General features: G+C 45.4%; 40 non-coding genes across 40 annotated transcripts; all 40 read left to right on the top strand.

The window, feature by feature from the left end:
* Window positions 1–152: 152 nt before the first annotated feature.
* On the top strand, window positions 153–234 carry trnal-aag (transfer RNA leucine (anticodon AAG)). Its single transcript has one exon. It is a non-coding gene; the product is annotated as a tRNA-Leu (tRNA).
* Window positions 235–843: 609 nt separating this feature from the next.
* On the top strand, window positions 844–925 carry trnal-uag (transfer RNA leucine (anticodon UAG)). Its single transcript has one exon. It is a non-coding gene; the product is annotated as a tRNA-Leu (tRNA).
* Window positions 926–1,534: 609 nt separating this feature from the next.
* Window positions 1,535–1,616, top strand: trnal-aag (transfer RNA leucine (anticodon AAG)). The gene has a single exon. It is a non-coding gene; the product is annotated as a tRNA-Leu (tRNA).
* A 609-nt stretch (window positions 1,617–2,225) lies between these two features.
* Window positions 2,226–2,307, top strand: trnal-aag (transfer RNA leucine (anticodon AAG)). The gene has a single exon. It is a non-coding gene; the product is annotated as a tRNA-Leu (tRNA).
* A 609-nt stretch (window positions 2,308–2,916) lies between these two features.
* trnal-uag (transfer RNA leucine (anticodon UAG)) lies at window positions 2,917–2,998 on the top strand. Its single transcript has one exon. It is a non-coding gene; the product is annotated as a tRNA-Leu (tRNA).
* Window positions 2,999–3,607: 609 nt separating this feature from the next.
* trnal-aag (transfer RNA leucine (anticodon AAG)) lies at window positions 3,608–3,689 on the top strand. Its single transcript has one exon. It is a non-coding gene; the product is annotated as a tRNA-Leu (tRNA).
* A 609-nt stretch (window positions 3,690–4,298) lies between these two features.
* Window positions 4,299–4,380, top strand: trnal-aag (transfer RNA leucine (anticodon AAG)). Its single transcript has one exon. It is a non-coding gene; the product is annotated as a tRNA-Leu (tRNA).
* Window positions 4,381–4,988: 608 nt separating this feature from the next.
* trnal-uag (transfer RNA leucine (anticodon UAG)) lies at window positions 4,989–5,070 on the top strand. The gene has a single exon. It is a non-coding gene; the product is annotated as a tRNA-Leu (tRNA).
* A 609-nt stretch (window positions 5,071–5,679) lies between these two features.
* Window positions 5,680–5,761, top strand: trnal-aag (transfer RNA leucine (anticodon AAG)). The gene has a single exon. It is a non-coding gene; the product is annotated as a tRNA-Leu (tRNA).
* Window positions 5,762–6,370: 609 nt separating this feature from the next.
* trnai-uau (transfer RNA isoleucine (anticodon UAU)) lies at window positions 6,371–6,452 on the top strand. Its single transcript has one exon. It is a non-coding gene; the product is annotated as a tRNA-Ile (tRNA).
* Window positions 6,453–7,061: 609 nt separating this feature from the next.
* Window positions 7,062–7,143, top strand: trnal-aag (transfer RNA leucine (anticodon AAG)). Its single transcript has one exon. It is a non-coding gene; the product is annotated as a tRNA-Leu (tRNA).
* A 609-nt stretch (window positions 7,144–7,752) lies between these two features.
* Window positions 7,753–7,834, top strand: trnal-aag (transfer RNA leucine (anticodon AAG)). The gene has a single exon. It is a non-coding gene; the product is annotated as a tRNA-Leu (tRNA).
* A 609-nt stretch (window positions 7,835–8,443) lies between these two features.
* On the top strand, window positions 8,444–8,525 carry trnal-uag (transfer RNA leucine (anticodon UAG)). The gene has a single exon. It is a non-coding gene; the product is annotated as a tRNA-Leu (tRNA).
* Window positions 8,526–9,134: 609 nt separating this feature from the next.
* On the top strand, window positions 9,135–9,216 carry trnal-aag (transfer RNA leucine (anticodon AAG)). Its single transcript has one exon. It is a non-coding gene; the product is annotated as a tRNA-Leu (tRNA).
* A 609-nt stretch (window positions 9,217–9,825) lies between these two features.
* On the top strand, window positions 9,826–9,907 carry trnal-aag (transfer RNA leucine (anticodon AAG)). The gene has a single exon. It is a non-coding gene; the product is annotated as a tRNA-Leu (tRNA).
* Window positions 9,908–10,516: 609 nt separating this feature from the next.
* Window positions 10,517–10,598, top strand: trnal-uag (transfer RNA leucine (anticodon UAG)). Its single transcript has one exon. It is a non-coding gene; the product is annotated as a tRNA-Leu (tRNA).
* Window positions 10,599–11,207: 609 nt separating this feature from the next.
* Window positions 11,208–11,289, top strand: trnal-aag (transfer RNA leucine (anticodon AAG)). The gene has a single exon. It is a non-coding gene; the product is annotated as a tRNA-Leu (tRNA).
* A 609-nt stretch (window positions 11,290–11,898) lies between these two features.
* Window positions 11,899–11,980, top strand: trnal-aag (transfer RNA leucine (anticodon AAG)). Its single transcript has one exon. It is a non-coding gene; the product is annotated as a tRNA-Leu (tRNA).
* A 609-nt stretch (window positions 11,981–12,589) lies between these two features.
* trnal-uag (transfer RNA leucine (anticodon UAG)) lies at window positions 12,590–12,671 on the top strand. Its single transcript has one exon. It is a non-coding gene; the product is annotated as a tRNA-Leu (tRNA).
* A 609-nt stretch (window positions 12,672–13,280) lies between these two features.
* On the top strand, window positions 13,281–13,362 carry trnal-aag (transfer RNA leucine (anticodon AAG)). The gene has a single exon. It is a non-coding gene; the product is annotated as a tRNA-Leu (tRNA).
* Window positions 13,363–13,971: 609 nt separating this feature from the next.
* trnal-aag (transfer RNA leucine (anticodon AAG)) lies at window positions 13,972–14,053 on the top strand. The gene has a single exon. It is a non-coding gene; the product is annotated as a tRNA-Leu (tRNA).
* Window positions 14,054–14,661: 608 nt separating this feature from the next.
* trnal-uag (transfer RNA leucine (anticodon UAG)) lies at window positions 14,662–14,743 on the top strand. Its single transcript has one exon. It is a non-coding gene; the product is annotated as a tRNA-Leu (tRNA).
* A 609-nt stretch (window positions 14,744–15,352) lies between these two features.
* trnal-aag (transfer RNA leucine (anticodon AAG)) lies at window positions 15,353–15,434 on the top strand. Its single transcript has one exon. It is a non-coding gene; the product is annotated as a tRNA-Leu (tRNA).
* A 609-nt stretch (window positions 15,435–16,043) lies between these two features.
* trnai-uau (transfer RNA isoleucine (anticodon UAU)) lies at window positions 16,044–16,125 on the top strand. Its single transcript has one exon. It is a non-coding gene; the product is annotated as a tRNA-Ile (tRNA).
* A 609-nt stretch (window positions 16,126–16,734) lies between these two features.
* Window positions 16,735–16,816, top strand: trnal-aag (transfer RNA leucine (anticodon AAG)). The gene has a single exon. It is a non-coding gene; the product is annotated as a tRNA-Leu (tRNA).
* A 609-nt stretch (window positions 16,817–17,425) lies between these two features.
* On the top strand, window positions 17,426–17,507 carry trnal-aag (transfer RNA leucine (anticodon AAG)). The gene has a single exon. It is a non-coding gene; the product is annotated as a tRNA-Leu (tRNA).
* A 609-nt stretch (window positions 17,508–18,116) lies between these two features.
* trnal-uag (transfer RNA leucine (anticodon UAG)) lies at window positions 18,117–18,198 on the top strand. The gene has a single exon. It is a non-coding gene; the product is annotated as a tRNA-Leu (tRNA).
* Window positions 18,199–18,807: 609 nt separating this feature from the next.
* trnal-aag (transfer RNA leucine (anticodon AAG)) lies at window positions 18,808–18,889 on the top strand. The gene has a single exon. It is a non-coding gene; the product is annotated as a tRNA-Leu (tRNA).
* Window positions 18,890–19,498: 609 nt separating this feature from the next.
* On the top strand, window positions 19,499–19,580 carry trnai-uau (transfer RNA isoleucine (anticodon UAU)). The gene has a single exon. It is a non-coding gene; the product is annotated as a tRNA-Ile (tRNA).
* Window positions 19,581–20,189: 609 nt separating this feature from the next.
* Window positions 20,190–20,271, top strand: trnal-aag (transfer RNA leucine (anticodon AAG)). The gene has a single exon. It is a non-coding gene; the product is annotated as a tRNA-Leu (tRNA).
* Window positions 20,272–20,880: 609 nt separating this feature from the next.
* trnal-aag (transfer RNA leucine (anticodon AAG)) lies at window positions 20,881–20,962 on the top strand. Its single transcript has one exon. It is a non-coding gene; the product is annotated as a tRNA-Leu (tRNA).
* Window positions 20,963–21,571: 609 nt separating this feature from the next.
* On the top strand, window positions 21,572–21,653 carry trnai-uau (transfer RNA isoleucine (anticodon UAU)). Its single transcript has one exon. It is a non-coding gene; the product is annotated as a tRNA-Ile (tRNA).
* A 609-nt stretch (window positions 21,654–22,262) lies between these two features.
* On the top strand, window positions 22,263–22,344 carry trnal-aag (transfer RNA leucine (anticodon AAG)). Its single transcript has one exon. It is a non-coding gene; the product is annotated as a tRNA-Leu (tRNA).
* Window positions 22,345–22,953: 609 nt separating this feature from the next.
* On the top strand, window positions 22,954–23,035 carry trnal-aag (transfer RNA leucine (anticodon AAG)). Its single transcript has one exon. It is a non-coding gene; the product is annotated as a tRNA-Leu (tRNA).
* Window positions 23,036–23,644: 609 nt separating this feature from the next.
* Window positions 23,645–23,726, top strand: trnal-aag (transfer RNA leucine (anticodon AAG)). The gene has a single exon. It is a non-coding gene; the product is annotated as a tRNA-Leu (tRNA).
* A 609-nt stretch (window positions 23,727–24,335) lies between these two features.
* Window positions 24,336–24,417, top strand: trnal-aag (transfer RNA leucine (anticodon AAG)). Its single transcript has one exon. It is a non-coding gene; the product is annotated as a tRNA-Leu (tRNA).
* Window positions 24,418–25,026: 609 nt separating this feature from the next.
* On the top strand, window positions 25,027–25,108 carry trnal-uag (transfer RNA leucine (anticodon UAG)). Its single transcript has one exon. It is a non-coding gene; the product is annotated as a tRNA-Leu (tRNA).
* A 609-nt stretch (window positions 25,109–25,717) lies between these two features.
* Window positions 25,718–25,799, top strand: trnal-aag (transfer RNA leucine (anticodon AAG)). The gene has a single exon. It is a non-coding gene; the product is annotated as a tRNA-Leu (tRNA).
* A 607-nt stretch (window positions 25,800–26,406) lies between these two features.
* trnal-aag (transfer RNA leucine (anticodon AAG)) lies at window positions 26,407–26,488 on the top strand. The gene has a single exon. It is a non-coding gene; the product is annotated as a tRNA-Leu (tRNA).
* Window positions 26,489–27,097: 609 nt separating this feature from the next.
* trnal-uag (transfer RNA leucine (anticodon UAG)) lies at window positions 27,098–27,179 on the top strand. The gene has a single exon. It is a non-coding gene; the product is annotated as a tRNA-Leu (tRNA).
* The last annotated feature ends 563 nt before the right edge of the window (window positions 27,180–27,742 follow it).

The following is a 27,742-nucleotide window of genomic DNA, read 5'->3' on the forward strand; positions in this document are numbered from 1 at the left end:
CTTTTTCAGAGTTACATATAGCTTAGCATTTTTTACTTTGAAAGTTAGGCAAGCATTGTTCCTCACAAGTTCAGCCCTGCTCATGTACCAAGTTGAGAATGCTGCTTTGGAGGACTCCAGACTTGAAAATTGCAAAAAAGATATTACAACAGGGTAGCGTGGCCGAGCGGTCTAAGGCGCTGGATTAAGGCTCCAGTCTCTGCGGAGGCGTGGGTTCGAATCCCACCGCTGCCAAGCAGTGTTTTTATGAGATGGCAGAAGAATTCTTATACCTAATCACTCTCAACAACGGTGCCTGACCCAAGGCTGAAGAGCAGTTATTCGCATGATGGTAGCAGAGAGCCATGCTACGATGCCATTTGCAAATGCTCATACCTGGCTTTGTTCTTAGGCGACATTGAAGACCCTGCAGTGTTTTGATAACAGGCAGGAAATGATGCATCTTTCCTCTTCTGACAGAAGACAAATTCAGCTTCTTCTACAAGAATGTCAGCAAATACAGTCTTCCTGTGGTAGCGTGTCTGAGTGGTCTAAGGCACTGGATTTAGGCTCCAGTCTCTGAGAAGGCATGGGATCGAATGCTGCCAGCTGGTAACTTTACAATGATTCTTGCCTTTGTGTTCTCTTGAAAACCCTCTCTTCCAGTACAGATGACGGGAAACAATTTGAAAAAGACATTGGAACCCTTCTTCTTTTTCAGAGTTACATATAGCTTAGCATTTTTTACTTTGAAAGTTAGGCAAGCATTGTTCCTCACAAGTTCAGCCCTGCTCATGTACCAAGTTGAGAATGCTGCTTTGGAGGACTCCAGACTTGAAAATTGCAAAAAAGATATTACCAAAGGGTAGCGTGGCCGAGCGGTCTAAGGCGCTGGATTTAGGCTCCAGTCTCTGCGGAGGCGTGGGTTCGAATCCCACCGCTGCCAAGCAGTGTTTTTAAGAGATGGCAGAAGAATTCTTATACCTAATCACTCTCAACAATGGTGCCTGACCCAAGGCTGAAGAGCAGTCATTCGCATGATGGTAGCAGAGAGCCATGCCACGATGCCATTTGCAAATGCTCATACCTGGCTTTGTTCTTAGGCGACATTGAAGACCCTGCGGTGTTTTGATAACAGGCAGGAAATGATGCATCTTTCCTCTTCTGACAGAAGAAAAATTCACCTTCTTCCACAAGAATGTCAGCAAATGCAGTCTACCTGTGGTAGCGTGTCTGAGTGGTCTAAGGCACTGGATTTAGGCTCCAGTCTCTGAGAAGGCATGGGATCGAATGCTGCCAGCTGGTAACTTTACAATGATTCTTGCCTTTGTGTTCTCTTGAAAACCCTCTCTTCCAGTACAGATGACGGGAAACAATTTGAAAAAGACATTGGAACCCTTCTTCTTTTTCAGAGTTACATATAGCTTAGCATTTTTTACTTTGAAAGTTAGGCAAGCATTGTTCCTCACAAGTTCAGCCCTGCTCATGTACCAAGTTGAGAATGCTGCTTTGGAGGACTCCAGACTTGAAAATTGCAAAAAAGAGATTACCACAGGGTAGCGTGGCCGAGCGGTCTAAGGTGCTGGATTAAGGCTCCAGTCTCTGCGGAGGCGTGGGTTCGAATCCCACCGCTGCCAAGCAGTGTTTTTAGGAGATGGCAGAAGAATTCTTATACCTAATCACTCTCAACAACGGTGCCTGACCCAAGGCTGAAGAGCAGTTATTCGCATGATGGTAGCAGAGAGCCATGCTACGATGCCATTTGCAAATGCTCATACCTGGCTTTGTTCTTAGGCGACATTGAAGACCCTGCAGTGTTTTGATAACAGGCAGGAAATGATGCATCTTTCCTCTTCTGACAGAAGACAAATTCAGCTTCTTCTACAAGAATGTCAGCAAATACAGTCTTCCTGTGGTAGCGTGTCTGAGTGGTTTAAGGCACTGGATTTAGGCTCCAGTCTCTGAGAAGGCATGGGATCGAATGCTGCCAGCTGGTAACTTTACAATGATTCTTGCCTTTGTGTTCTCTTGAAAACCCTCTCTTCCAGTACAGATGACGGGAAACAATTTGAAAAAGACATTGGAACCCTTCTTCTTTTTCAGAGTTACATATAGCTTAGCATTTTTTACTTTGAAAGTTAGGCAAGCATTGTTCCTCACAAGTTCAGCCCTGCTCATGTACCAAGTTGAGAATGCTGCTTTGGAGGACTCCAGACTTGAAAATTGCAAAAAAGATATTACAACAGGGTAGCGTGGCCGAGCGGTCTAAGGCGCTGGATTAAGGCTCCAGTCTCTGCGGAGGCGTGGGTTCGAATCCCACCGCTGCCAAGCAGTGTTTTTATGAGATGGCAGAAGAATTCTTATACCTAATCACTCTCAACAACGGTGCCTGACCCAAGGCTGAAGAGCAGTTATTCGCATGATGGTAGCAGAGAGCCATGCTACGATGCCATTTGCAAATGCTCATACCTGGCTTTGTTCTTAGGCGACATTGAAGACCCTGCAGTGTTTTGATAACAGGCAGGAAATGATGCATCTTTCCTCTTCTGACAGAAGACAAATTCAGCTTCTTCTACAAGAATGTCAGCAAATACAGTCTTCCTGTGGTAGCGTGTCTGAGTGGTCTAAGGCACTGGATTTAGGCTCCAGTCTCTGAGAAGGCATGGGATCGAATGCTGCCAGCTGGTAACTTTACAATGATTCTTGCCTTTGTGTTCTCTTGAAAACCCTCTCTTCCAGTACAGATGACGGGAAACAATTTGAAAAAGACATTGGAACCCTTCTTCTTTTTCAGAGTTACATATAGCTTAGCATTTTTTACTTTGAAAGTTAGGCAAGCATTGTTCCTCACAAGTTCAGCCCTGCTCATGTACCAAGTTGAGAATGCTGCTTTGGAGGACTCCAGACTTGAAAATTGCAAAAAAGATATTACCAAAGGGTAGCGTGGCCGAGCGGTCTAAGGCGCTGGATTTAGGCTCCAGTCTCTGCGGAGGCGTGGGTTCGAATCCCACCGCTGCCAAGCAGTGTTTTTAAGAGATGGCAGAAGAATTCTTATACCTAATCACTCTCAACAATGGTGCCTGACCCAAGGCTGAAGAGCAGTCATTCGCATGATGGTAGCAGAGAGCCATGCCACGATGCCATTTGCAAATGCTCATACCTGGCTTTGTTCTTAGGCGACATTGAAGACCCTGCGGTGTTTTGATAACAGGCAGGAAATGATGCATCTTTCCTCTTCTGACAGAAGAAAAATTCACCTTCTTCCACAAGAATGTCAGCAAATGCAGTCTACCTGTGGTAGCGTGTCTGAGTGGTCTAAGGCACTGGATTTAGGCTCCAGTCTCTGAGAAGGCATGGGATCGAATGCTGCCAGCTGGTAACTTTACAATGATTCTTGCCTTTGTGTTCTCTTGAAAACCCTCTCTTCCAGTACAGATGACGGGAAACAATTTGAAAAAGACATTGGAACCCTTCTTCTTTTTCAGAGTTACATATAGCTTAGCATTTTTTACTTTGAAAGTTAGGCAAGCATTGTTCCTCACAAGTTCAGCCCTGCTCATGTACCAAGTTGAGAATGCTGCTTTGGAGGACTCCAGACTTGAAAATTGCAAAAAAGATATTACCACAGGGTAGCGTGGCCGAGCGGTCTAAGGCGCTGGATTAAGGCTCCAGTCTCTGCGGAGGCGTGGGTTCGAATCCCACCGCTGCCAAGCAGTGTTTTTAGGAGATGGCAGAAGAATTCTTATACCTAATCACTCTCAACAACGGTGCCTGACCCAAGGCTGAAGAGCAGTTATTCGCATGATGGTAGCAGAGAGCCATGCTACGATGCCATTTGCAAATGCTCATACCTGGCTTTGTTCTTAGGCGACATTGAAGACCCTGCAGTGTTTTGATAACAGGCAGGAAATGATGCATCTTTCCTCTTCTGACAGAAGACAAATTCAGCTTCTTCTACAAGAATGTCAGCAAATACAGTCTTCCTGTGGTAGCGTGTCTGAGTGGTCTAAGGCACTGGATTTAGGCTCCAGTCTCTGAGAAGGCATGGGATCGAATGCTGCCAGCTGGTAACTTTACAATGATTCTTGCCTTTGTGTTCTCTTGAAAACCCTCTCTTCCAGTACAGATGACGGGAAACAATTTGAAAAAGACATTGGAACCCTTCTTCTTTTTCAGAGTTACATATAGCTTAGCATTTTTTACTTTGAAAGTTAGGCAAGCATTGTTCCTCACAAGTTCAGCCCTGCTCATGTACCAAGTTGAGAATGCTGCTTTGGAGGACTCCAGACTTGAAAATTGCAAAAAAGAGATTACCACAGGGTAGCGTGGCCGAGCGGTCTAAGGCGCTGGATTAAGGCTCCAGTCTCTGCGGAGGCGAGGGTTCGAATCCCACCGCTGCCAAGCAGTTTTTTTGGAGATGGCAGAAGAATTCTTATACCTAATCACTCTCAACAACGGTGCCTGACCCAAGGCTGAAGAGCAGTTATTCGCATGATGGTAGCAGAGAGCCATGCTACGATGCCATTTGCAAATGCTCATACCTGGCTTTGTTCTTAGGCGACATTGAAGACCCTGCAGTGTTTTGATAACAGGCAGGAAATGATGCATCTTTCCTCTTCTGACAGAAGACAAATTCAGCTTCTTCTACAAGAATGTCAGCAAATACAGTCTTCCTGTGGTAGCGTGTCTGAGTGGTCTAAGGCACTGGATTTAGGCTCCAGTCTCTGAGAAGGCATGGGATCGAATGCTGTCAGCTGGTAACTTTACAATGATTCTTGCCTTTGTGTTCTCTTGAAAACCCTCTCTTCCAGTACAGATGACGGGAAACAATTTGAAAAAGACATTGGAACCCTTCTTCTTTTTCAGAGTTACATATAGCTTAGCATTTTTTACTTTGAAAGTTAGGCAAGCATTGTTCCTCACAAGTTCAGCCCTGCTCATGTACCAAGTTGAGAATGCTGCTTTGGAGGACTCCAGACTTGAAAATTGCAAAAAAGATATTACCAAAGGGTAGCGTGGCAGAGCGGTCTAAGGCGCTGGATTTAGGCTCCAGTCTCTGCGGAGGCGTGGGTTCGAATCCCACCGCTGCCAAGCAGTGTTTTTAAGAGATGGCAGAAGAATTCTTATACCTAATCACTCTCAACAATGGTGCCTGACCCAAGGCTGAAGAGCAGTCATTCGCATGATGGTAGCAGAGAGCCATGCCACGATGCCATTTGCAAATGCTCATACCTGGCTTTGTTCTTAGGCGACATTGAAGACCCTGCGGTGTTTTGATAACAGGCAGGAAATGATGCATCTTTCCTCTTCTGACAGAAGAAAAATTCACCTTCTTCCACAAGAATGTCAGCAAATGCAGTCTTCCTGTGGTAGCGTGTCTGAGTGGTCTAAGGAACTGGATTTAGGCTCCAGTCTCTGAGAAGGCATGGGATCGAATGCTGCCAGCTGGTAACTTTACAATGATTCTTGCCTTTGTGTTCTCTTGAAAACCCTCTCTTCCAGTACAGATGACGGGAAACAATTTGAAAAAGACATTGGAACCCTTCTTCTTTTTCAGAGTTACATATAGCTTAGCATTTTTTACTTTGAAAGTTAGGCAAGCATTGTTCCTCACAAGTTCAGCCCTGCTCATGTACCAAGTTGAGAATGCTGCTTTGGAGAACTCCAGACTTGAAAATTGCAAAAAAGAGATTACCACAGGGTAGCGTGGCCGAGCGGTCTAAGGCGCTGGATTAAGGCTCCAGTCTCTGCGGAGGCGTGGGTTCGAATCCCACCGCTGCCAAGCAGTGTTTTTAGGAGATGGCAGAAGAATTCTTATACCTAATCACTCTCAACAACGGTGCCTGACCCAAGGCTGAAGAGCAGTTATTCGCATGATGGTAGCAGAGAGCCATGCTACGATGCCATTTGCAAATGCTCATACCTGGCTTTGTTCTTAGGCGACATTGAAGACCCTGCAGTGTTTTGATAACAGGCAGGAAATGATGCATCTTTCCTCTTCTGACAGAAGACAAATTCAGCTTCTTCTACAAGAATGTCAGCAAATACAGTCTTCCTGTGGTAGCGTGTCTGAGTGGTTTAAGGCACTGGATTTAGGCTCCAGTCTCTGAGAAGGCATGGGATCGAATGCTGCCAGCTGGTAACTTTACAATGATTCTTGCCTTTGTGTTCTCTTGAAAACCCTCTCTTCCAGTACAGATGACGGGAAACAATTTGAAAAAGACATTGGAACCCTTCTTCTTTTTCAGAGTTACATATAGCTTAGCATTTTTTACTTTGAAAGTTAGGCAAGCATTGTTCCTCACAAGTTCAGCCCTGCTCATGTACCAAGTTGAGAATGCTGCTTTGGAGGACTCCAGACTTGAAAATTGCAAAAAAGATATTACCAAAGGGTAGCGTGGCCGAGCGGTCTAAGGCGCTGGATTTATGCTCCAGTGTCTGCGGAGGCGTGGGTTCGAATCCCACCGCTGCCAAGCAGTGTTTTTAAGAGATGGCAGAAGAATTCTTATACCTAATCACTCTCAACAATGGTGCCTGACCCAAGGCTGAAGAGCAGTCATTCGCATGATGGTAGCAGAGAGCCATGCCACGATGCCATTTGCAAATGCTCATACCTGGCTTTGTTCTTAGGCGACATTGAAGACCCTGCGGTGTTTTGATAACAGGCAGGAAATGATGCATCTTTCCTCTTCTGACAGAAGAAAAATTCACCTTCTTCCACAAGAATGTCAGCAAATGCAGTCTTCCTGTGGTAGCGTGTCTGAGTGGTCTATGGCACTGGATTTAGGCTCCAGTCTCTGAGAAGGCATGGGATCGAATGCTGCCAGCTGGTAACTTTACAATGATTCTTGCCTTTGTGTTCTCTTGAAAACCCTCTCTTCCAGTACAGATGACGGGAAACAATTTGAAAAAGACATTGGAACCCTTCTTCTTTTTCAGAGTTACATATAGCTTAGCATTTTTTACTTTGAAAGTTAGGCAAGCATTGTTCCTCACAAGTTCAGCCCTGCTCATGTACCAAGTTGAGAATGCTGCTTTGGAGAACTCCAGACTTGAAAATTGCAAAAAAGAGATTACCACAGGGTAGCGTGGCCGAGCGGTCTAAGGCGCTGGATTAAGGCTCCAGTCTCTGCGGAGGCGTGGGTTCGAATCCCACCGCTGCCAAGCAGTGTTTTTAGGAGATGGCAGAAGAATTCTTATACCTAATCACTCTCAACAACGGTGCCTGACCCAAGGCTGAAGAGCAGTTATTCGCATGATGGTAGCAGAGAGCCATGCTACGATGCCATTTGCAAATGCTCATACCTGGCTTTGTTCTTAGGCGACATTGAAGACCCTGCAGTGTTTTGATAACAGGCAGGAAATGATGCATCTTTCCTCTTCTGACAGAAGACAAATTCAGCTTCTTCTACAAGAATGTCAGCAAATACAGTCTTCCTGTGGTAGCGTGTCTGAGTGGTTTAAGGCACTGGATTTAGGCTCCAGTCTCTGAGAAGGCATGGGATCGAATGCTGCCAGCTGGTAACTTTACAATGATTCTTGCCTTTGTGTTCTCTTGAAAACCCTCTCTTCCAGTACAGATGACGGGAAACAATTTGAAAAAGACATTGGAACCCTTCTTCTTTTTCAGAGTTACATATAGCTTAGCATTTTTTACTTTGAAAGTTAGGCAAGCATTGTTCCTCACAAGTTCAGCCCTGCTCATGTACCAAGTTGAGAATGCTGCTTTGGAGGACTCCAGACTTGAAAATTGCAAAAAAGATATTACAACAGGGTAGCGTGGCCGAGCGGTCTAAGGCGCTGGATTAAGGCTCCAGTCTCTGCGGAGGCGTGGGTTCGAATCCCACCGCTGCCAAGCAGTGTTTTTATGAGATGGCAGAAGAATTCTTATACCTAATCACTCTCAACAACGGTGCCTGACCCAAGGCTGAAGAGCAGTTATTCGCATGATGGTAGCAGAGAGCCATGCTACGATGCCATTTGCAAATGCTCATACCTGGCTTTGTTCTTAGGCGACATTGAAGACCCTGCAGTGTTTTGATAACAGGCAGGAAATGATGCATCTTTCCTCTTCTGACAGAAGACAAATTCAGCTTCTTCTACAAGAATGTCAGCAAATACAGTCTTCCTGTGGTAGCGTGTCTGAGTGGTCTAAGGCACTGGATTTAGGCTCCAGTCTCTGAGAAGGCATGGGATCGAATGCTGCCAGCTGGTAACTTTACAATGATTCTTGCCTTTGTGTTCTCTTGAAAACCCTCTCTTCCAGTACAGATGACGGGAAACAATTTGAAAAAGACATTGGAACCCTTCTTCTTTTTCAGAGTTACATATAGCTTAGCATTTTTTACTTTGAAAGTTAGGCAAGCATTGTTCCTCACAAGTTCAGCCCTGCTCATGTACCAAGTTGAGAATGCTGCTTTGGAGGACTCCAGACTTGAAAATTGCAAAAAAGATATTACCAAAGGGTAGCGTGGCCGAGCGGTCTAAGGCGCTGGATTTAGGCTCCAGTCTCTGCGGAGGCGTGGGTTCGAATCCCACCGCTGCCAAGCAGTGTTTTTAAGAGATGGCAGAAGAATTCTTATACCTAATCACTCTCAACAATGGTGCCTGACCCAAGGCTGAAGAGCAGTCATTCGCATGATGGTAGCAGAGAGCCATGCCACGATGCCATTTGCAAATGCTCATACCTGGCTTTGTTCTTAGGCGACATTGAAGACCCTGCGGTGTTTTGATAACAGGCAGGAAATGATGCATCTTTCCTCTTCTGACAGAAGAAAAATTCACCTTCTTCCACAAGAATGTCAGCAAATGCAGTCTACCTGTGGTAGCGTGTCTGAGTGGTCTAAGGCACTGGATTTAGGCTCCAGTCTCTGAGAAGGCATGGGATCGAATGCTGCCAGCTGGTAACTTTACAATGATTCTTGCCTTTGTGTTCTCTTGAAAACCCTCTCTTCCAGTACAGATGACGGGAAACAATTTGAAAAAGACATTGGAACCCTTCTTCTTTTTCAGAGTTACATATAGCTTAGCATTTTTTACTTTGAAAGTTAGGCAAGCATTGTTCCTCACAAGTTCAGCCCTGCTCATGTACCAAGTTGAGAATGCTGCTTTGGAGGACTCCAGACTTGAAAATTGCAAAAAAGAGATTACCACAGGGTAGCGTGGCCGAGCGGTCTAAGGTGCTGGATTAAGGCTCCAGTCTCTGCGGAGGCGTGGGTTCGAATCCCACCGCTGCCAAGCAGTGTTTTTAGGAGATGGCAGAAGAATTCTTATACCTAATCACTCTCAACAACGGTGCCTGACCCAAGGCTGAAGAGCAGTTATTCGCATGATGGTAGCAGAGAGCCATGCTACGATGCCATTTGCAAATGCTCATACCTGGCTTTGTTCTTAGGCGACATTGAAGACCCTGCAGTGTTTTGATAACAGGCAGGAAATGATGCATCTTTCCTCTTCTGACAGAAGACAAATTCAGCTTCTTCTACAAGAATGTCAGCAAATACAGTCTTCCTGTGGTAGCGTGTCTGAGTGGTTTAAGGCACTGGATTTAGGCTCCAGTCTCTGAGAAGGCATGGGATCGAATGCTGCCAGCTGGTAACTTTACAATGATTCTTGCCTTTGTGTTCTCTTGAAAACCCTCTCTTCCAGTACAGATGACGGGAAACAATTTGAAAAAGACATTGGAACCCTTCTTCTTTTTCAGAGTTACATATAGCTTAGCATTTTTTACTTTGAAAGTTAGGCAAGCATTGTTCCTCACAAGTTCAGCCCTGCTCATGTACCAAGTTGAGAATGCTGCTTTGGAGGACTCCAGACTTGAAAATTGCAAAAAAGATATTACAACAGGGTAGCGTGGCCGAGCGGTCTAAGGCGCTGGATTAAGGCTCCAGTCTCTGCGGAGGCGTGGGTTCGAATCCCACCGCTGCCAAGCAGTGTTTTTATGAGATGGCAGAAGAATTCTTATACCTAATCACTCTCAACAACGGTGCCTGACCCAAGGCTGAAGAGCAGTTATTCGCATGATGGTAGCAGAGAGCCATGCTACGATGCCATTTGCAAATGCTCATACCTGGCTTTGTTCTTAGGCGACATTGAAGACCCTGCAGTGTTTTGATAACAGGCAGGAAATGATGCATCTTTCCTCTTCTGACAGAAGACAAATTCAGCTTCTTCTACAAGAATGTCAGCAAATACAGTCTTCCTGTGGTAGCGTGTCTGAGTGGTCTAAGGCACTGGATTTAGGCTCCAGTCTCTGAGAAGGCATGGGATCGAATGCTGCCAGCTGGTAACTTTACAATGATTCTTGCCTTTGTGTTCTCTTGAAAACCCTCTCTTCCAGTACAGATGACGGGAAACAATTTGAAAAAGACATTGGAACCCTTCTTCTTTTTCAGAGTTACATATAGCTTAGCATTTTTTACTTTGAAAGTTAGGCAAGCATTGTTCCTCACAAGTTCAGCCCTGCTCATGTACCAAGTTGAGAATGCTGCTTTGGAGGACTCCAGACTTGAAAATTGCAAAAAAGATATTACCAAAGGGTAGCGTGGCCGAGCGGTCTAAGGCGCTGGATTTAGGCTCCAGTCTCTGCGGAGGCGTGGGTTCGAATCCCACCGCTGCCAAGCAGTGTTTTTAAGAGATGGCAGAAGAATTCTTATACCTAATCACTCTCAACAATGGTGCCTGACCCAAGGCTGAAGAGCAGTCATTCGCATGATGGTAGCAGAGAGCCATGCCACGATGCCATTTGCAAATGCTCATACCTGGCTTTGTTCTTAGGCGACATTGAAGACCCTGCGGTGTTTTGATAACAGGCAGGAAATGATGCATCTTTCCTCTTCTGACAGAAGAAAAATTCACCTTCTTCCACAAGAATGTCAGCAAATGCAGTCTACCTGTGGTAGCGTGTCTGAGTGGTCTAAGGCACTGGATTTAGGCTCCAGTCTCTGAGAAGGCATGGGATCGAATGCTGCCAGCTGGTAACTTTACAATGATTCTTGCCTTTGTGTTCTCTTGAAAACCCTCTCTTCCAGTACAGATGACGGGAAACAATTTGAAAAAGACATTGGAACCCTTCTTCTTTTTCAGAGTTACATATAGCTTAGCATTTTTTACTTTGAAAGTTAGGCAAGCATTGTTCCTCACAAGTTCAGCCCTGCTCATGTACCAAGTTGAGAATGCTGCTTTGGAGGACTCCAGACTTGAAAATTGCAAAAAAGAGATTACCACAGGGTAGCGTGGCCGAGCGGTCTAAGGTGCTGGATTAAGGCTCCAGTCTCTGCGGAGGCGTGGGTTCGAATCCCACCGCTGCCAAGCAGTGTTTTTAGGAGATGGCAGAAGAATTCTTATACCTAATCACTCTCAACAACGGTGCCTGACCCAAGGCTGAAGAGCAGTTATTCGCATGATGGTAGCAGAGAGCCATGCTACGATGCCATTTGCAAATGCTCATACCTGGCTTTGTTCTTAGGCGACATTGAAGACCCTGCAGTGTTTTGATAACAGGCAGGAAATGATGCATCTTTCCTCTTCTGACAGAAGACAAATTCAGCTTCTTCTACAAGAATGTCAGCAAATACAGTCTTCCTGTGGTAGCGTGTCTGAGTGGTTTAAGGCACTGGATTTAGGCTCCAGTCTCTGAGAAGGCATGGGATCGAATGCTGCCAGCTGGTAACTTTACAATGATTCTTGCCTTTGTGTTCTCTTGAAAACCCTCTCTTCCAGTACAGATGACGGGAAACAATTTGAAAAAGACATTGGAACCCTTCTTCTTTTTCAGAGTTACATATAGCTTAGCATTTTTTACTTTGAAAGTTAGGCAAGCATTGTTCCTCACAAGTTCAGCCCTGCTCATGTACCAAGTTGAGAATGCTGCTTTGGAGGACTCCAGACTTGAAAATTGCAAAAAAGATATTACAACAGGGTAGCGTGGCCGAGCGGTCTAAGGCGCTGGATTAAGGCTCCAGTCTCTGCGGAGGCGTGGGTTCGAATCCCACCGCTGCCAAGCAGTGTTTTTATGAGATGGCAGAAGAATTCTTATACCTAATCACTCTCAACAACGGTGCCTGACCCAAGGCTGAAGAGCAGTTATTCGCATGATGGTAGCAGAGAGCCATGCTACGATGCCATTTGCAAATGCTCATACCTGGCTTTGTTCTTAGGCGACATTGAAGACCCTGCAGTGTTTTGATAACAGGCAGGAAATGATGCATCTTTCCTCTTCTGACAGAAGACAAATTCAGCTTCTTCTACAAGAATGTCAGCAAATACAGTCTTCCTGTGGTAGCGTGTCTGAGTGGTCTAAGGCACTGGATTTAGGCTCCAGTCTCTGAGAAGGCATGGGATCGAATGCTGCCAGCTGGTAACTTTACAATGATTCTTGCCTTTGTGTTCTCTTGAAAACCCTCTCTTCCAGTACAGATGACGGGAAACAATTTGAAAAAGACATTGGAACCCTTCTTCTTTTTCAGAGTTACATATAGCTTAGCATTTTTTACTTTGAAAGTTAGGCAAGCATTGTTCCTCACAAGTTCAGCCCTGCTCATGTACCAAGTTGAGAATGCTGCTTTGGAGGACTCCAGACTTGAAAATTGCAAAAAAGATATTACCAAAGGGTAGCGTGGCCGAGCGGTCTAAGGCGCTGGATTTAGGCTCCAGTCTCTGCGGAGGCGTGGGTTCGAATCCCACCGCTGCCAAGCAGTGTTTTTAAGAGATGGCAGAAGAATTCTTATACCTAATCACTCTCAACAATGGTGCCTGACCCAAGGCTGAAGAGCAGTCATTCGCATGATGGTAGCAGAGAGCCATGCCACGATGCCATTTGCAAATGCTCATACCTGGCTTTGTTCTTAGGCGACATTGAAGACCCTGCGGTGTTTTGATAACAGGCAGGAAATGATGCATCTTTCCTCTTCTGACAGAAGAAAAATTCACCTTCTTCCACAAGAATGTCAGCAAATGCAGTCTACCTGTGGTAGCGTGTCTGAGTGGTCTAAGGCACTGGATTTAGGCTCCAGTCTCTGAGAAGGCATGGGATCGAATGCTGCCAGCTGGTAACTTTACAATGATTCTTGCCTTTGTGTTCTCTTGAAAACCCTCTCTTCCAGTACAGATGACGGGAAACAATTTGAAAAAGACATTGGAACCCTTCTTCTTTTTCAGAGTTACATATAGCTTAGCATTTTTTACTTTGAAAGTTAGGCAAGCATTGTTCCTCACAAGTTCAGCCCTGCTCATGTACCAAGTTGAGAATGCTGCTTTGGAGGACTCCAGACTTGAAAATTGCAAAAAAGATATTACCACAGGGTAGCGTGGCCGAGCGGTCTAAGGCGCTGGATTAAGGCTCCAGTCTCTGCGGAGGCGTGGGTTCGAATCCCACCGCTGCCAAGCAGTGTTTTTAGGAGATGGCAGAAGAATTCTTATACCTAATCACTCTCAACAACGGTGCCTGACCCAAGGCTGAAGAGCAGTTATTCGCATGATGGTAGCAGAGAGCCATGCTACGATGCCATTTGCAAATGCTCATACCTGGCTTTGTTCTTAGGCGACATTGAAGACCCTGCAGTGTTTTGATAACAGGCAGGAAATGATGCATCTTTCCTCTTCTGACAGAAGACAAATTCAGCTTCTTCTACAAGAATGTCAGCAAATACAGTCTTCCTGTGGTAGCGTGTCTGAGTGGTCTAAGGCACTGGATTTAGGCTCCAGTCTCTGAGAAGGCATGGGATCGAATGCTGCCAGCTGGTAACTTTACAATGATTCTTGCCTTTGTGTTCTCTTGAAAACCCTCTCTTCCAGTACAGATGACGGGAAACAATTTGAAAAAGACATTGGAACCCTTCTTCTTTTTCAGAGTTACATATAGCTTAGCATTTTTTACTTTGAAAGTTAGGCAAGCATTGTTCCTCACAAGTTCAGCCCTGCTCATGTACCAAGTTGAGAATGCTGCTTTGGAGGACTCCAGACTTGAAAATTGCAAAAAAGAGATTACCACAGGGTAGCGTGGCCGAGCGGTCTAAGGCGCTGGATTAAGGCTCCAGTCTCTGCGGAGGCGAGGGTTCGAATCCCACCGCTGCCAAGCAGTTTTTTTGGAGATGGCAGAAGAATTCTTATACCTAATCACTCTCAACAACGGTGCCTGACCCAAGGCTGAAGAGCAGTTATTCGCATGATGGTAGCAGAGAGCCATGCTACGATGCCATTTGCAAATGCTCATACCTGGCTTTGTTCTTAGGCGACATTGAAGACCCTGCAGTGTTTTGATAACAGGCAGGAAATGATGCATCTTTCCTCTTCTGACAGAAGACAAATTCAGCTTCTTCTACAAGAATGTCAGCAAATACAGTCTTCCTGTGGTAGCGTGTCTGAGTGGTCTAAGGCACTGGATTTAGGCTCCAGTCTCTGAGAAGGCATGGGATCGAATGCTGTCAGCTGGTAACTTTACAATGATTCTTGCCTTTGTGTTCTCTTGAAAACCCTCTCTTCCAGTACAGATGACGGGAAACAATTTGAAAAAGACATTGGAACCCTTCTTCTTTTTCAGAGTTACATATAGCTTAGCATTTTTTACTTTGAAAGTTAGGCAAGCATTGTTCCTCACAAGTTCAGCCCTGCTCATGTACCAAGTTGAGAATGCTGCTTTGGAGGACTCCAGACTTGAAAATTGCAAAAAAGATATTACCAAAGGGTAGCGTGGCAGAGCGGTCTAAGGCGCTGGATTTAGGCTCCAGTCTCTGCGGAGGCGTGGGTTCGAATCCCACCGCTGCCAAGCAGTGTTTTTAAGAGATGGCAGAAGAATTCTTATACCTAATCACTCTCAACAATGGTGCCTGACCCAAGGCTGAAGAGCAGTCATTCGCATGATGGTAGCAGAGAGCCATGCCACGATGCCATTTGCAAATGCTCATACCTGGCTTTGTTCTTAGGCGACATTGAAGACCCTGCGGTGTTTTGATAACAGGCAGGAAATGATGCATCTTTCCTCTTCTGACAGAAGAAAAATTCACCTTCTTCCACAAGAATGTCAGCAAATGCAGTCTTCCTGTGGTAGCGTGTCTGAGTGGTCTAAGGAACTGGATTTAGGCTCCAGTCTCTGAGAAGGCATGGGATCGAATGCTGCCAGCTGGTAACTTTACAATGATTCTTGCCTTTGTGTTCTCTTGAAAACCCTCTCTTCCAGTACAGATGACGGGAAACAATTTGAAAAAGACATTGGAACCCTTCTTCTTTTTCAGAGTTACATATAGCTTAGCATTTTTTACTTTGAAAGTTAGGCAAGCATTGTTCCTCACAAGTTCAGCCCTGCTCATGTACCAAGTTGAGAATGCTGCTTTGGAGAACTCCAGACTTGAAAATTGCAAAAAAGAGATTACCACAGGGTAGCGTGGCCGAGCGGTCTAAGGCGCTGGATTAAGGCTCCAGTCTCTGCGGAGGCGTGGGTTCGAATCCCACCGCTGCCAAGCAGTGTTTTTAGGAGATGGCAGAAGAATTCTTATACCTAATCACTCTCAACAACGGTGCCTGACCCAAGGCTGAAGAGCAGTTATTCGCATGATGGTAGCAGAGAGCCATGCTACGATGCCATTTGCAAATGCTCATACCTGGCTTTGTTCTTAGGCGACATTGAAGACCCTGCAGTGTTTTGATAACAGGCAGGAAATGATGCATCTTTCCTCTTCTGACAGAAGACAAATTCAGCTTCTTCTACAAGAATGTCAGCAAATACAGTCTTCCTGTGGTAGCGTGTCTGAGTGGTTTAAGGCACTGGATTTAGGCTCCAGTCTCTGAGAAGGCATGGGATCGAATGCTGCCAGCTGGTAACTTTACAATGATTCTTGCCTTTGTGTTCTCTTGAAAACCCTCTCTTCCAGTACAGATGACGGGAAACAATTTGAAAAAGACATTGGAACCCTTCTTCTTTTTCAGAGTTACATATAGCTTAGCATTTTTTACTTTGAAAGTTAGGCAAGCATTGTTCCTCACAAGTTCAGCCCTGCTCATGTACCAAGTTGAGAATGCTGCTTTGGAGGACTCCAGACTTGAAAATTGCAAAAAAGATATTACCAAAGGGTAGCGTGGCCGAGCGGTCTAAGGCGCTGGATTTATGCTCCAGTGTCTGCGGAGGCGTGGGTTCGAATCCCACCGCTGCCAAGCAGTGTTTTTAAGAGATGGCAGAAGAATTCTTATACCTAATCACTCTCAACAATGGTGCCTGACCCAAGGCTGAAGAGCAGTCATTCGCATGATGGTAGCAGAGAGCCATGCCACGATGCCATTTGCAAATGCTCATACCTGGCTTTGTTCTTAGGCGACATTGAAGACCCTGCGGTGTTTTGATAACAGGCAGGAAATGATGCATCTTTCCTCTTCTGACAGAAGAAAAATTCACCTTCTTCCACAAGAATGTCAGCAAATGCAGTCTTCCTGTGGTAGCGTGTCTGAGTGGTCTATGGCACTGGATTTAGGCTCCAGTCTCTGAGAAGGCATGGGATCGAATGCTGCCAGCTGGTAACTTTACAATGATTCTTGCCTTTGTGTTCTCTTGAAAACCCTCTCTTCCAGTACAGATGACGGGAAACAATTTGAAAAAGACATTGGAACCCTTCTTCTTTTTCAGAGTTACATATAGCTTAGCATTTTTTACTTTGAAAGTTAGGCAAGCATTGTTCCTCACAAGTTCAGCCCTGCTCATGTACCAAGTTGAGAATGCTGCTTTGGAGAACTCCAGACTTGAAAATTGCAAAAAAGAGATTACCACAGGGTAGCGTGGCCGAGCGGTCTAAGGCGCTGGATTAAGGCTCCAGTCTCTGCGGAGGCGTGGGTTCGAATCCCACCGCTGCCAAGCAGTGTTTTTAGGAGATGGCAGAAGAATTCTTATACCTAATCACTCTCAACAACGGTGCCTGACCCAAGGCTGAAGAGCAGTTATTCGCATGATGGTAGCAGAGAGCCATGCTACGATGCCATTTGCAAATGCTCATACCTGGCTTTGTTCTTAGGCGACATTGAAGACCCTGCAGTGTTTTGATAACAGGCAGGAAATGATGCATCTTTCCTCTTCTGACAGAAGAAAAATTCACCTTCTTCCACAAGAATGTCAGCAAATGCAGTCTACCTGTGGTAGCGTGTCTGAGTGGTCTAAGGCACTGGATTTAGGCTCCAGTCTCTGAGAAGGCATGGGATCGAATGCTGCCAGCTGGTAACTTTACAATGATTCTTGCCTTTGTGTTCTCTTGAAAACCCTCTCTTCCAGTACAGATGACGGGAAACAATTTGAAAAAGACATTGGAACCCTTCTTCTTTTTCAGAGTTACATATAGCTTAGCATTTTTTACTTTGAAAGTTAGGCAAGCATTGTTCCTCACAAGTTCAGCCCTGCTCATGTACCAAGTTGAGAATGCTGCTTTGGAGGACTCCAGACTTGAAAATTGCAAAAAAGATATTACCACAGGGTAGCGTGGCCGAGCGGTCTAAGGCGCTGGATTAAGGCTCCAGTCTCTGCGGAGGCGTGGGTTCGAATCCCACCGCTGCCAAGCAGTGTTTTTAGGAGATGGCAGAAGAATTCTTATACCTAATCACTCTCAACAACGGTGCCTGACCCAAGGCTGAAGAGCAGTTATTCGCATGATGGTAGCAGAGAGCCATGCTACGATGCCATTTGCAAATGCTCATACCTGGCTTTGTTCTTAGGCGACATTGAAGACCCTGCAGTGTTTTGATAACAGGCAGGAAATGATGCATCTTTCCTCTTCTGACAGAAGACAAATTCAGCTTCTTCTACAAGAATGTCAGCAAATACAGTCTTCCTGTGGTAGCGTGTCTGAGTGGTCTAAGGCACTGGATTTAGGCTCCAGTCTCTGAGAAGGCATGGGATCGAATGCTGTCAGCTGGTAACTTTACAATGATTCTTGCCTTTGTGTTCTCTTGAAAACCCTCTCTTCCAGTACAGATGACGGGAAACAATTTGAAAAAGACATTGGAACCCTTCTTCTTTTTCAGAGTTACATATAGCTTAGCATTTTTTACTTTGAAAGTTAGGCAAGCATTGTTCCTCACAAGTTCAGCCCTGCTCATGTACCAAGTTGAGAATGCTGCTTTGGAGGACTCCAGACTTGAAAATTGCAAAAAAGATATTACCAAAGGGTAGCGTGGCAGAGCGGTCTAAGGCGCTGGATTTAGGCTCCAGTCTCTGCGGAGGCGTGGGTTCGAATCCCACCGCTGCCAAGCAGTGTTTTTAAGAGATGGCAGAAGAATTCTTATACCTAATCACTCTCAACAATGGTGCCTGACCCAAGGCTGAAGAGCAGTCATTCGCATGATGGTAGCAGAGAGCCATGCCACGATGCCATTTGCAAATGCTCATACCTGGCTTTGTTCTTAGGCGACATTGAAGACCCTGCGGTGTTTTGATAACAGGCAGGAAATGATGCATCTTTCCTCTTCTGACAGAAGAAAAATTCACCTTCTTCCACAAGAATGTCAGCAAATGCAGTCTTCCTGTGGTAGCGTGTCTGAGTGGTCTAAGGAACTGGATTTAGGCTCCAGTCTCTGAGAAGGCATGGGATCGAATGCTGCCAGCTGGTAACTTTACAATGATTCTTGCCTTTGTGTTCTCTTGAAAACCCTCTCTTCCAGTACAGATGACGGGAAACAATTTGAAAAAGACATTGGAACCCTTCTTCTTTTTCAGAGTTACATATAGCTTAGCATTTTTTACTTTGAAAGTTAGGCAAGCATTGTTCCTCACAAGTTCAGCCCTGCTCATGTACCAAGTTGAGAATGCTGCTTTGGAGAACTCCAGACTTGAAAATTGCAAAAAAGAGATTACCACAGGGTAGCGTGGCCGAGCGGTCTAAGGCGCTGGATTAAGGCTCCAGTCTCTGCGGAGGCGTGGGTTCGAATCCCACCGCTGCCAAGCAGTGTTTTTAGGAGATGGCAGAAGAATTCTTATACCTAATCACTCTCAACAACGGTGCCTGACCCAAGGCTGAAGAGCAGTTATTCGCATGATGGTAGCAGAGAGCCATGCTACGATGCCATTTGCAAATGCTCATACCTGGCTTTGTTCTTAGGCGACATTGAAGACCCTGCAGTGTTTTGATAACAGGCAGGAAATGATGCATCTTTCCTCTTCTGACAGAAGACAAATTCAGCTTCTTCTACAAGAATGTCAGCAAATACAGTCTTCCTGTGGTAGCGTGTCTGAGTGGTTTAAGGCACTGGATTTAGGCTCCAGTCTCTGAGAAGGCATGGGATCGAATGCTGCCAGCTGGTAACTTTACAATGATTCTTGCCTTTGTGTTCTCTTGAAAACCCTCTCTTCCAGTACAGATGACGGGAAACAATTTGAAAAAGACATTGGAACCCTTCTTCTTTTTCAGAGTTACATATAGATTAGCATTTTTTACTTTGAAAGTTAGGCAAGCATTGTTCCTCACAAGTTCAGCCCTGCTCATGTACCAAGTTGAGAATGCTGCTTTGGAGGACTCCAGACTTGAAAATTGCAAAAAAGATATTACCAAAGGGTAGCGTGGCCGAGCGGTCTAAGGCGCTGGATTTATGCTCCAGTGTCTGCGGAGGCGTGGGTTCGAATCCCACCGCTGCCAAGCAGTGTTTTTAAGAGATGGCAGAAGAATTCTTATACCTAATCACTCTCAACAATGGTGCCTGACCCAAGGCTGAAGAGCAGTCATTCGCATGATGGTAGCAGAGAGCCATGCCACGATGCCATTTGCAAATGCTCATACCTGGCTTTGTTCTTAGGCGACATTGAAGACCCTGCGGTGTTTTGATAACAGGCAGGAAATGATGCATCTTTCCTCTTCTGACAGAAGAAAAATTCACCTTCTTCCACAAGAATGTCAGCAAATGCAGTCTTCCTGTGGTAGCGTGTCTGAGTGGTCTATGGCACTGGATTTAGGCTCCAGTCTCTGAGAAGGCATGGGATCGAATGCTGCCAGCTGGTAACTTTACAATGATTCTTGCCTTTGTGTTCTCTTGAAAACCCTCTCTTCCAGTACAGATGACGGGAAACAATTTGAAAAAGACATTGGAACCCTTCTTCTTTTTCAGAGTTACATATAGCTTAGCATTTTTTACTTTGAAAGTTAGGCAAGCATTGTTCCTCACAAGTTCAGCCCTGCTCATGTACCAAGTTGAGAATGCTGCTTTGGAGAACTCCAGACTTGAAAATTGCAAAAAAGAGATTACCACAGGGTAGCGTGGCCGAGCGGTCTAAGGCGCTGGATTAAGGCTCCAGTCTCTGCGGAGGCGTGGGTTCGAATCCCACCGCTGCCAAGCAGTGTTTTTAGGAGATGGCAGAAGAATTCTTATACCTAATCACTCTCAACAACGGTGCCTGACCCAAGGCTGAAGAGCAGTTATTCGCATGATGGTAGCAGAGAGCCATGCTACGATGCCATTTGCAAATGCTCATACCTGGCTTTGTTCTTAGGCGACATTGAAGACCCTGCAGTGTTTTGATAACAGGCAGGAAATGATGCATCTTTCCTCTTCTGACAGAAGAAAAATTCACCTTCTTCCACAAGAATGTCAGCAAATGCAGTCTACCTGTGGTAGCGTGTCTGAGTGGTCTAAGGCACTGGATTTAGGCTCCAGTCTCTGAGAAGGCATGGGATCGAATGCTGCCAGCTGGTAACTTTACAATGATTCTTGCCTTTGTGTTCTCTTGAAAACCCTCTCTTCCAGTACAGATGACGGGAAACAATTTGAAAAAGACATTGGAACCCTTCTTCTTTTTCAGAGTTACATATAGCTTAGCATTTTTTACTTTGAAAGTTAGGCAAGCATTGTTCCTCACAAGTTCAGCCCTGCTCATGTACCAAGTTGAGAATGCTGCTTTGGAGGACTCCAGACTTGAAAATTGCAAAAAAGATATTACCACAGGGTAGCGTGGCCGAGCGGTCTAAGGCGCTGGATTAAGGCTCCAGTCTCTGCGGAGGCGTGGGTTCGAATCCCACCGCTGCCAAGCAGTGTTTTTAGGAGATGGCAGAAGAATTCTTATACCTAATCACTCTCAACAACGGTGCCTGACCCAAGGCTGAAGAGCAGTTATTCGCATGATGGTAGCAGAGAGCCATGCTACGATGCCATTTGCAAATGCTCATACCTGGCTTTGTTCTTAGGCGACATTGAAGACCCTGCAGTGTTTTGATAACAGGCAGGAAATGATGCATCTTTCCTCTTCTGACAGAAGACAAATTCAGCTTCTTCTACAAGAATGTCAGCAAATACAGTCTTCCTGTGGTAGCGTGTCTGAGTGGTTTAAGGCACTGGATTTAGGCTCCAGTCTCTGAGAAGGCATGGGATCGAATGCTGCCAGCTGGTAACTTTACAATGATTCTTGCCTTTGTGTTCTCTTGAAAACCCTCTCTTCCAGTACAGATGACGGGAAACAATTTGAAAAAGACATTGGAACCCTTCTTCTTTTTCAGAGTTACATATAGCTTAGCATTTTTTACTTTGAAAGTTAGGCAAGCATTGTTCCTCACAAGTTCAGCCCTGCTCATGTACCAAGTTGAGAATGCTGCTTTGGAGGACTCCAGACTTGAAAATTGCAAAAAAGATATTACCAAAGGGTAGCGTGGCCGAGCGGTCTAAGGCGCTGGATTTATGCTCCAGTGTCTGCGGAGGCGTGGGTTCGAATCCCACCGCTGCCAAGCAGTGTTTTTAAGAGATGGCAGAAGAATTCTTATACCTAATCACTCTCAACAATGGTGCCTGACCCAAGGCTGAAGAGCAGTCATTCGCATGATGGTAGCAGAGAGCCATGCCACGATGCCATTTGCAAATGCTCATACCTGGCTTTGTTCTTAGGCGACATTGAAGACCCTGCGGTGTTTTGATAACAGGCAGGAAATGATGCATCTTTCCTCTTCTGACAGAAGAAAAATTCACCTTCTTCCACAAGAATGTCAGCAAATGCAGTCTTCCTGTGGTAGCGTGTCTGAGTGGTCTATGGCACTGGATTTAGGCTCCAGTCTCTGAGAAGGCATGGGATCGAATGCTGCCAGCTGGTAACTTTACAATGATTCTTGCCTTTGTGTTCTCTTGAAAACCCTCTCTTCCAGTACAGATGACGGGAAACAATTTGAAAAAGACATTGGAACCCTTCTTCTTTTTCAGAGTTACATATAGCTTAGCATTTTTTACTTTGAAAGTTAGGCAAGCATTGTTCCTCACAAGTTCAGCCCTGCTCATGTACCAAGTTGAGAATGCTGCTTTGGAGAACTCCAGACTTGAAAATTGCAAAAAAGAGATTACCACAGGGTAGCGTGGCCGAGCGGTCTAAGGCGCTGGATTAAGGCTCCAGTCTCTGCGGAGGCGTGGGTTCGAATCCCACCGCTGCCAAGCAGTGTTTTTAGGAGATGGCAGAAGAATTCTTATACCTAATCACTCTCAACAACGGTGCCTGACCCAAGGCTGAAGAGCAGTTATTCGCATGATGGTAGCAGAGAGCCATGCTACGATGCCATTTGCAAATGCTCATACCTGGCTTTGTTCTTAGGCGACATTGAAGACCCTGCAGTGTTTTGATAACAGGCAGGAAATGATGCATCTTTCCTCTTCTGACAGAAGAAAAATTCACCTTCTTCCACAAGAATGTCAGCAAATGCAGTCTACCTGTGGTAGCGTGTCTGAGTGGTCTAAGGCACTGGATTTAGGCTCCAGTCTCTGAGAAGGCATGGGATCGAATGCTGCCAGCTGGTAACTTTACAATGATTCTTGCCTTTGTGTTCTCTTGAAAACCCTCTCTTCCAGTACAGATGACGGGAAACAATTTGAAAAAGACATTGGAACCCTTCTTCTTTTTCAGAGTTACATATAGCTTAGCATTTTTTACTTTGAAAGTTAGGCAAGCATTGTTCCTCACAAGTTCAGCCCTGCTCATGTACCAAGTTGAGAATGCTGCTTTGGAGGACTCCAGACTTGAAAATTGCAAAAAAGATATTACCACAGGGTAGCGTGGCCGAGCGGTCTAAGGCGCTGGATTAAGGCTCCAGTCTCTGCGGAGGCGTGGGTTCGAATCCCACCGCTGCCAAGCAGTGTTTTTAGGAGATGGCAGAAGAATTCTTATACCTAATCACTCTCAACAACGGTGCCTGACCCAAGGCTGAAGAGCAGTTATTCGCATGATGGTAGCAGAGAGCCATGCTACGATGCCATTTGCAAATGCTCATACCTGGCTTTGTTCTTAGGCGACATTGAAGACCCTGCAGTGTTTTGATAACAGGCAGGAAATGATGCATCTTTCCTCTTCTGACAGAAGACAAATTCAGCTTCTTCTACAAGAATGTCAGCAAATACAGTCTTCCTGTGGTAGCGTGTCTGAGTGGTTTAAGGCACTGGATTTAGGCTCCAGTCTCTGAGAAGGCATGGGATCGAATGCTGCCAGCTGGTAACTTTACAATGATTCTTGCCTTTGTGTTCTCTTGAAAACCCTCTCTTCCAGTACAGATGACGGGAAACAATTTGAAAAAGACATTGGAACCCTTCTTCTTTTTCAGAGTTACATATAGCTTAGCATTTTTTACTTTGAAAGTTAGGCAAGCATTGTTCCTCACAAGTTCAGCCCTGCTCATGTACCAAGTTGAGAATGCTGCTTTGGAGGACTCCAGACTTGAAAATTGCAAAAAAGAGATTACCACAGGGTAGCGTGGCCGAGCGGTCTAAGGCGCTGGATTAAGGCTCCAGTCTCTGCGGAGGCGTGGGTTCGAATCCCACCGCTGCCAAGCAGTGTTTTTAGGAGATGGCAGAAGAATTCTTATACCTAATCACTCTCAACAACGGTGCCTGACCCAAGGCTGAAGAGCAGTTATTCGCATGATGGTAGCAGAGAGCCATGCTACGATGCCATTTGCAAATGCTCATACCTGGCTTTGTTCTTAGGCGACATTGAAGACCCTGCAGTGTTTTGATAACAGGCAGGAAATGATGCATCTTTCCTCTTCTGACAGAAGACAAATTCAGCTTCTTCTACAAGAATGTCAGCAAATACAGTCTTCCTGTGGTAGCGTGTCTGAGTGGTCTAAGGCACTGGATTTAGGCTCCAGTCTCTGAGAAGGCATGGGATCGAATGCTGCCAGCTGGTAACTTTACAATGATTCTTGCCTTTGTGTTCTCTTGAAAACCCTCTCTTCCAGTACAGATGACGGGAAACAATTTGAAAAAGACATTGGAACCCTTCTTCTTTTTCAGAGTTACATATAGCTTAGCATTTTTTACTTTGAAAGTTAGGCAAGCATTGTTCCTCACAAGTTCAGCCCTGCTCATGTACCAAGTTGAGAATGCTGCTTTGGAGGACTCCAGACTTGAAAATTGCAAAAAAGAGATTACCACAGGGTTGCGTGGCCGAGCGGTCTAAGGCGCTGGATTAAGGCTCCAGACTCTGCGGAGGCGTGGGTTCGAATCCCACCGCTGCCAAGCAGTGTTTTTAGGAGATGGCAGAAGAATTCTTATACCTAATCACTCTCAACAACGGTGCCTGACCCAAGGCTGAAGAGCAGTTATTCGCATGATGGTAGCAGAGAGCCATGCTACGATGCCATTTGCAAATGCTCATACCTGGCTTTGTTCTTAGGCGACATTGAAGACCCTGCAGTGTTTTGATAACAGGCAGGAAATTATGCATCTTTCCTCGTCTGACAGAAGACAAATTCAGCTTCTTCTACAAGAATGTCAGCAAATACAGTCTTCCTGTGGTAGCGTGTCTGAGTGGTCTAAGGCACTGGATTTAGGCTCCAGTCTCTGAGAAGGCATGGCATCGAATGCTGCCAGCTGGTAACTTTACAATGATTCTTGCCTTTGTGTTCTCTTGAAAACCCTCTCTTCCAGTACAGATGACGGGAAACAATTTGAAAAAGACATTGGAACCCTTCTTCTTTTTCAGAGTTACATATAGCTTAGCATTTTTTACTTTGAAAGTTAGGCAAGCATTGTTCCTCACAAGTTCAGCCCTGCTCATGTACCAAGTTGAGAATGCTGCTTTGGAGGACTCCAGACTTGAAAATTGCAAAAAAGATATTACCAAAGGGTAGCGTGGCCGAGCGGTCTAAGGCGCTGGATTTAGGCTCCAGTCTCTGCGGAGGCGTGGGTTTGAATCCCACCGCTGCCAAGCAGTGTTTTTAGGAGATGGCAGAAGAATTCTTATACCTAATCACTCTCAACAACGGTGCCTGACCCAAGGCTGAAGAGCAGTCATTCGCATGATGGTAGCAGAGAGCCATGCCACGATGCCATTTGCAAATGCTCATACCTGGCTTTGTTCTTAGGCGACATTGAAGACCCTGCGGTGTTTTGATAACAGGCAGGAAATGATGCATCTTTCCTCTTCTGACAGAAGAAAAATTCACCTTCTTCCACAAGAATGTCAGCAAATGCAGTCTTCCTGTGGTAGCGTGTCTGAGTGGTCTAAGGCACTGGATTTAGGCTCCAGTCTCTGAGAAGGCATGGGATCGAATGCTGCCAGCTGGTAACTTTACAATGATTCTTGCCTTTGTGTTCTCTTGAAAACCCTCTCTTCCAGTACAGATGACGGGAAACAATTTGAAAAAGACATTGGAACCCTTCTTCTTTTTCAGAGTTACATATAGCTTAGCATTTTTTACTTTGAAAGTTAGGCAAGCATTGTTCCTCACAAGTTCAGCCCTGCTCATGTACCAAGTTGAGAATGCTGCTTTGGAGGACTCCAGACTTGAAAATTGCAAAAAAGAGATTACCACAGGGTAGCGTGGCCGAGCGGTCTAAGGCGCTTGATTAAGGCTCCAGTCTCTGCGGAGGCGTGGGTTCGAATCCCACCGCTGCCAAGCAGTGTTTTTAGGAGATGGCAGAAGAATTCTTATACCTAATCACTCTCAACAACGGTGCCTGACCCAAGGCTGAAGAGCAGTTATTCGCATGATGGTAGCAGAGAGCCATGCTACGATGCCATTTGCAAATGCTCATACCTGGCTTTGTTCTTAGGCGACATTGAAGACCCTGCAGTGTTTTGATAACAGGCAGGAAATGATGCATCTTTCCTCTTCTGACAGAAGACAAATTCAGCTTCTTCTACAAGAATGTCAGCAAATACAGTCTTCCTGTGGTAGCGTGTCTGAGTGGTCTAAGGCACTGGATTTAGGCTCCAGTCTCTGAGAAGGCATGGGATCGAATGCTGCCAGCTGGTAACTTTACAATGATTCTTGCCTTTGTGTTCTCTTGAAAACCCTCTCTTCCAGTACAGATGACGGGAAACAATTTGAAAAAGACATTGGAACCCTTCTTCTTTTTCAGTTACATATAGCTTAGCATTTTTTACTTTGAAAGTTAGGCAAGCATTGTTCCTCACAAGTTCAGCCCTGCTCATGTACCAAGTTGAGAATGCTGCTTTGGAGGACTCCAGACTTGAAAATTGCAAAAAAGAGATTACCACAGGGTTGCGTGGCCGAGCGGTCTAAGGCGCTGGATTAAGGCTCCAGACTCTGCGGAGGCGTGGGTTCGAATCCCACCGCTGCCAAGCAGTGTTTTTAGGAGATGGCAGAAGAATTCTTATACCTAATCACTCTCAACAACGGTGCCTGACCCAAGGCTGAAGAGCAGTTATTCGCATGATGGTAGCAGAGAGCCATGCTACGATGCCATTTGCAAATGCTCATACCTGGCTTTGTTCTTAGGCGACATTGAAGACCCTGCAGTGTTTTGATAACAGGCAGGAAATGATGCATCTTTCCTCTTCTGACAGAAGACAAATTCAGCTTCTTCTACAAGAATGTCAGCAAATACAGTCTTCCTGTGGTAGCGTGTCTGAGTGGTCTAAGGCACTGGATTTAGGCTCCAGTCTCTGAGAAGGCATGGCATCGAATGCTGCCAGCTGGTAACTTTACAATGATTCTTGCCTTTGTGTTCTCTTGAAAACCCTCTCTTCCAGTACAGATGACGGGAAACAATTTGAAAAAGACATTGGAACCCTTCTTCTTTTTCAGAGTTACATATAGCTTAGCATTTTTTACTTTGAAAGTTAGGCAAGCATTGTTCCTCACAAGTTCAGCCCTGCTCATGTACCAAGTTGAGAATGCTGCTTTGGAGGACTCCAGACTTGAAAATTGCAAAAAAGATATTACCAAAGGGTAGCGTGGCCGAGCGGTCTAAGGCGCTGGATTTAGGCTCCAGTCTCTGCGGAGGCGTGGGTTTGAATCCCACCGCTGCCAAGCAGTGTTTTTAGGAGATGGCAGAAGAATTCTTATACCTAATCACTCTCAACAACGGTGCCTGACCCAAGGCTGAAGAGCAGTCATTCGCATGATGGTAGCAGAGAGCCATGCCACGATGCCATTTGCAAATGCTCATACCTGGCTTTGTTCTTAGGCGACATTGAAGACCCTGCGGTGTTTTGATAACAGGCAGGAAATGATGCATCTTTCCTCTTCTGACAGAAGAAAAATTCACCTTCTTCCACAAGAATGTCAGCAAATGCAGTCTTCCTGTGGTAGCGTGTCTGAGTGGTCTAAGGCACTGGATTTAGGCTCCAGTCTCTGAGAAGGCATGGGATCGAATGCTGCCAGCTGGTAACTTTACAATGATTCTTGCCTTTGTGTTCTCTTGAAAACCCTCTCTTCCAGTACAGATGACGGGAAACAATTTGAAAAAGACATTGGAACCCTTCTTCTTTTTCAGAGTTACATATAGCTTAGCATTTTTTACTTTGAAAGTTAGGCAAGCATTGTTCCTCACAAGTTCAGCCCTGCTCATGTACCAAGTTGAGAATGCTGCT

This window comes from Brachyhypopomus gauderio, chromosome 1 (genome assembly GCF_052324685.1).
Source record: "Brachyhypopomus gauderio isolate BG-103 chromosome 1, BGAUD_0.2, whole genome shotgun sequence".
Lineage (NCBI taxonomy): Eukaryota > Metazoa > Chordata > Actinopteri > Gymnotiformes > Hypopomidae > Brachyhypopomus > Brachyhypopomus gauderio.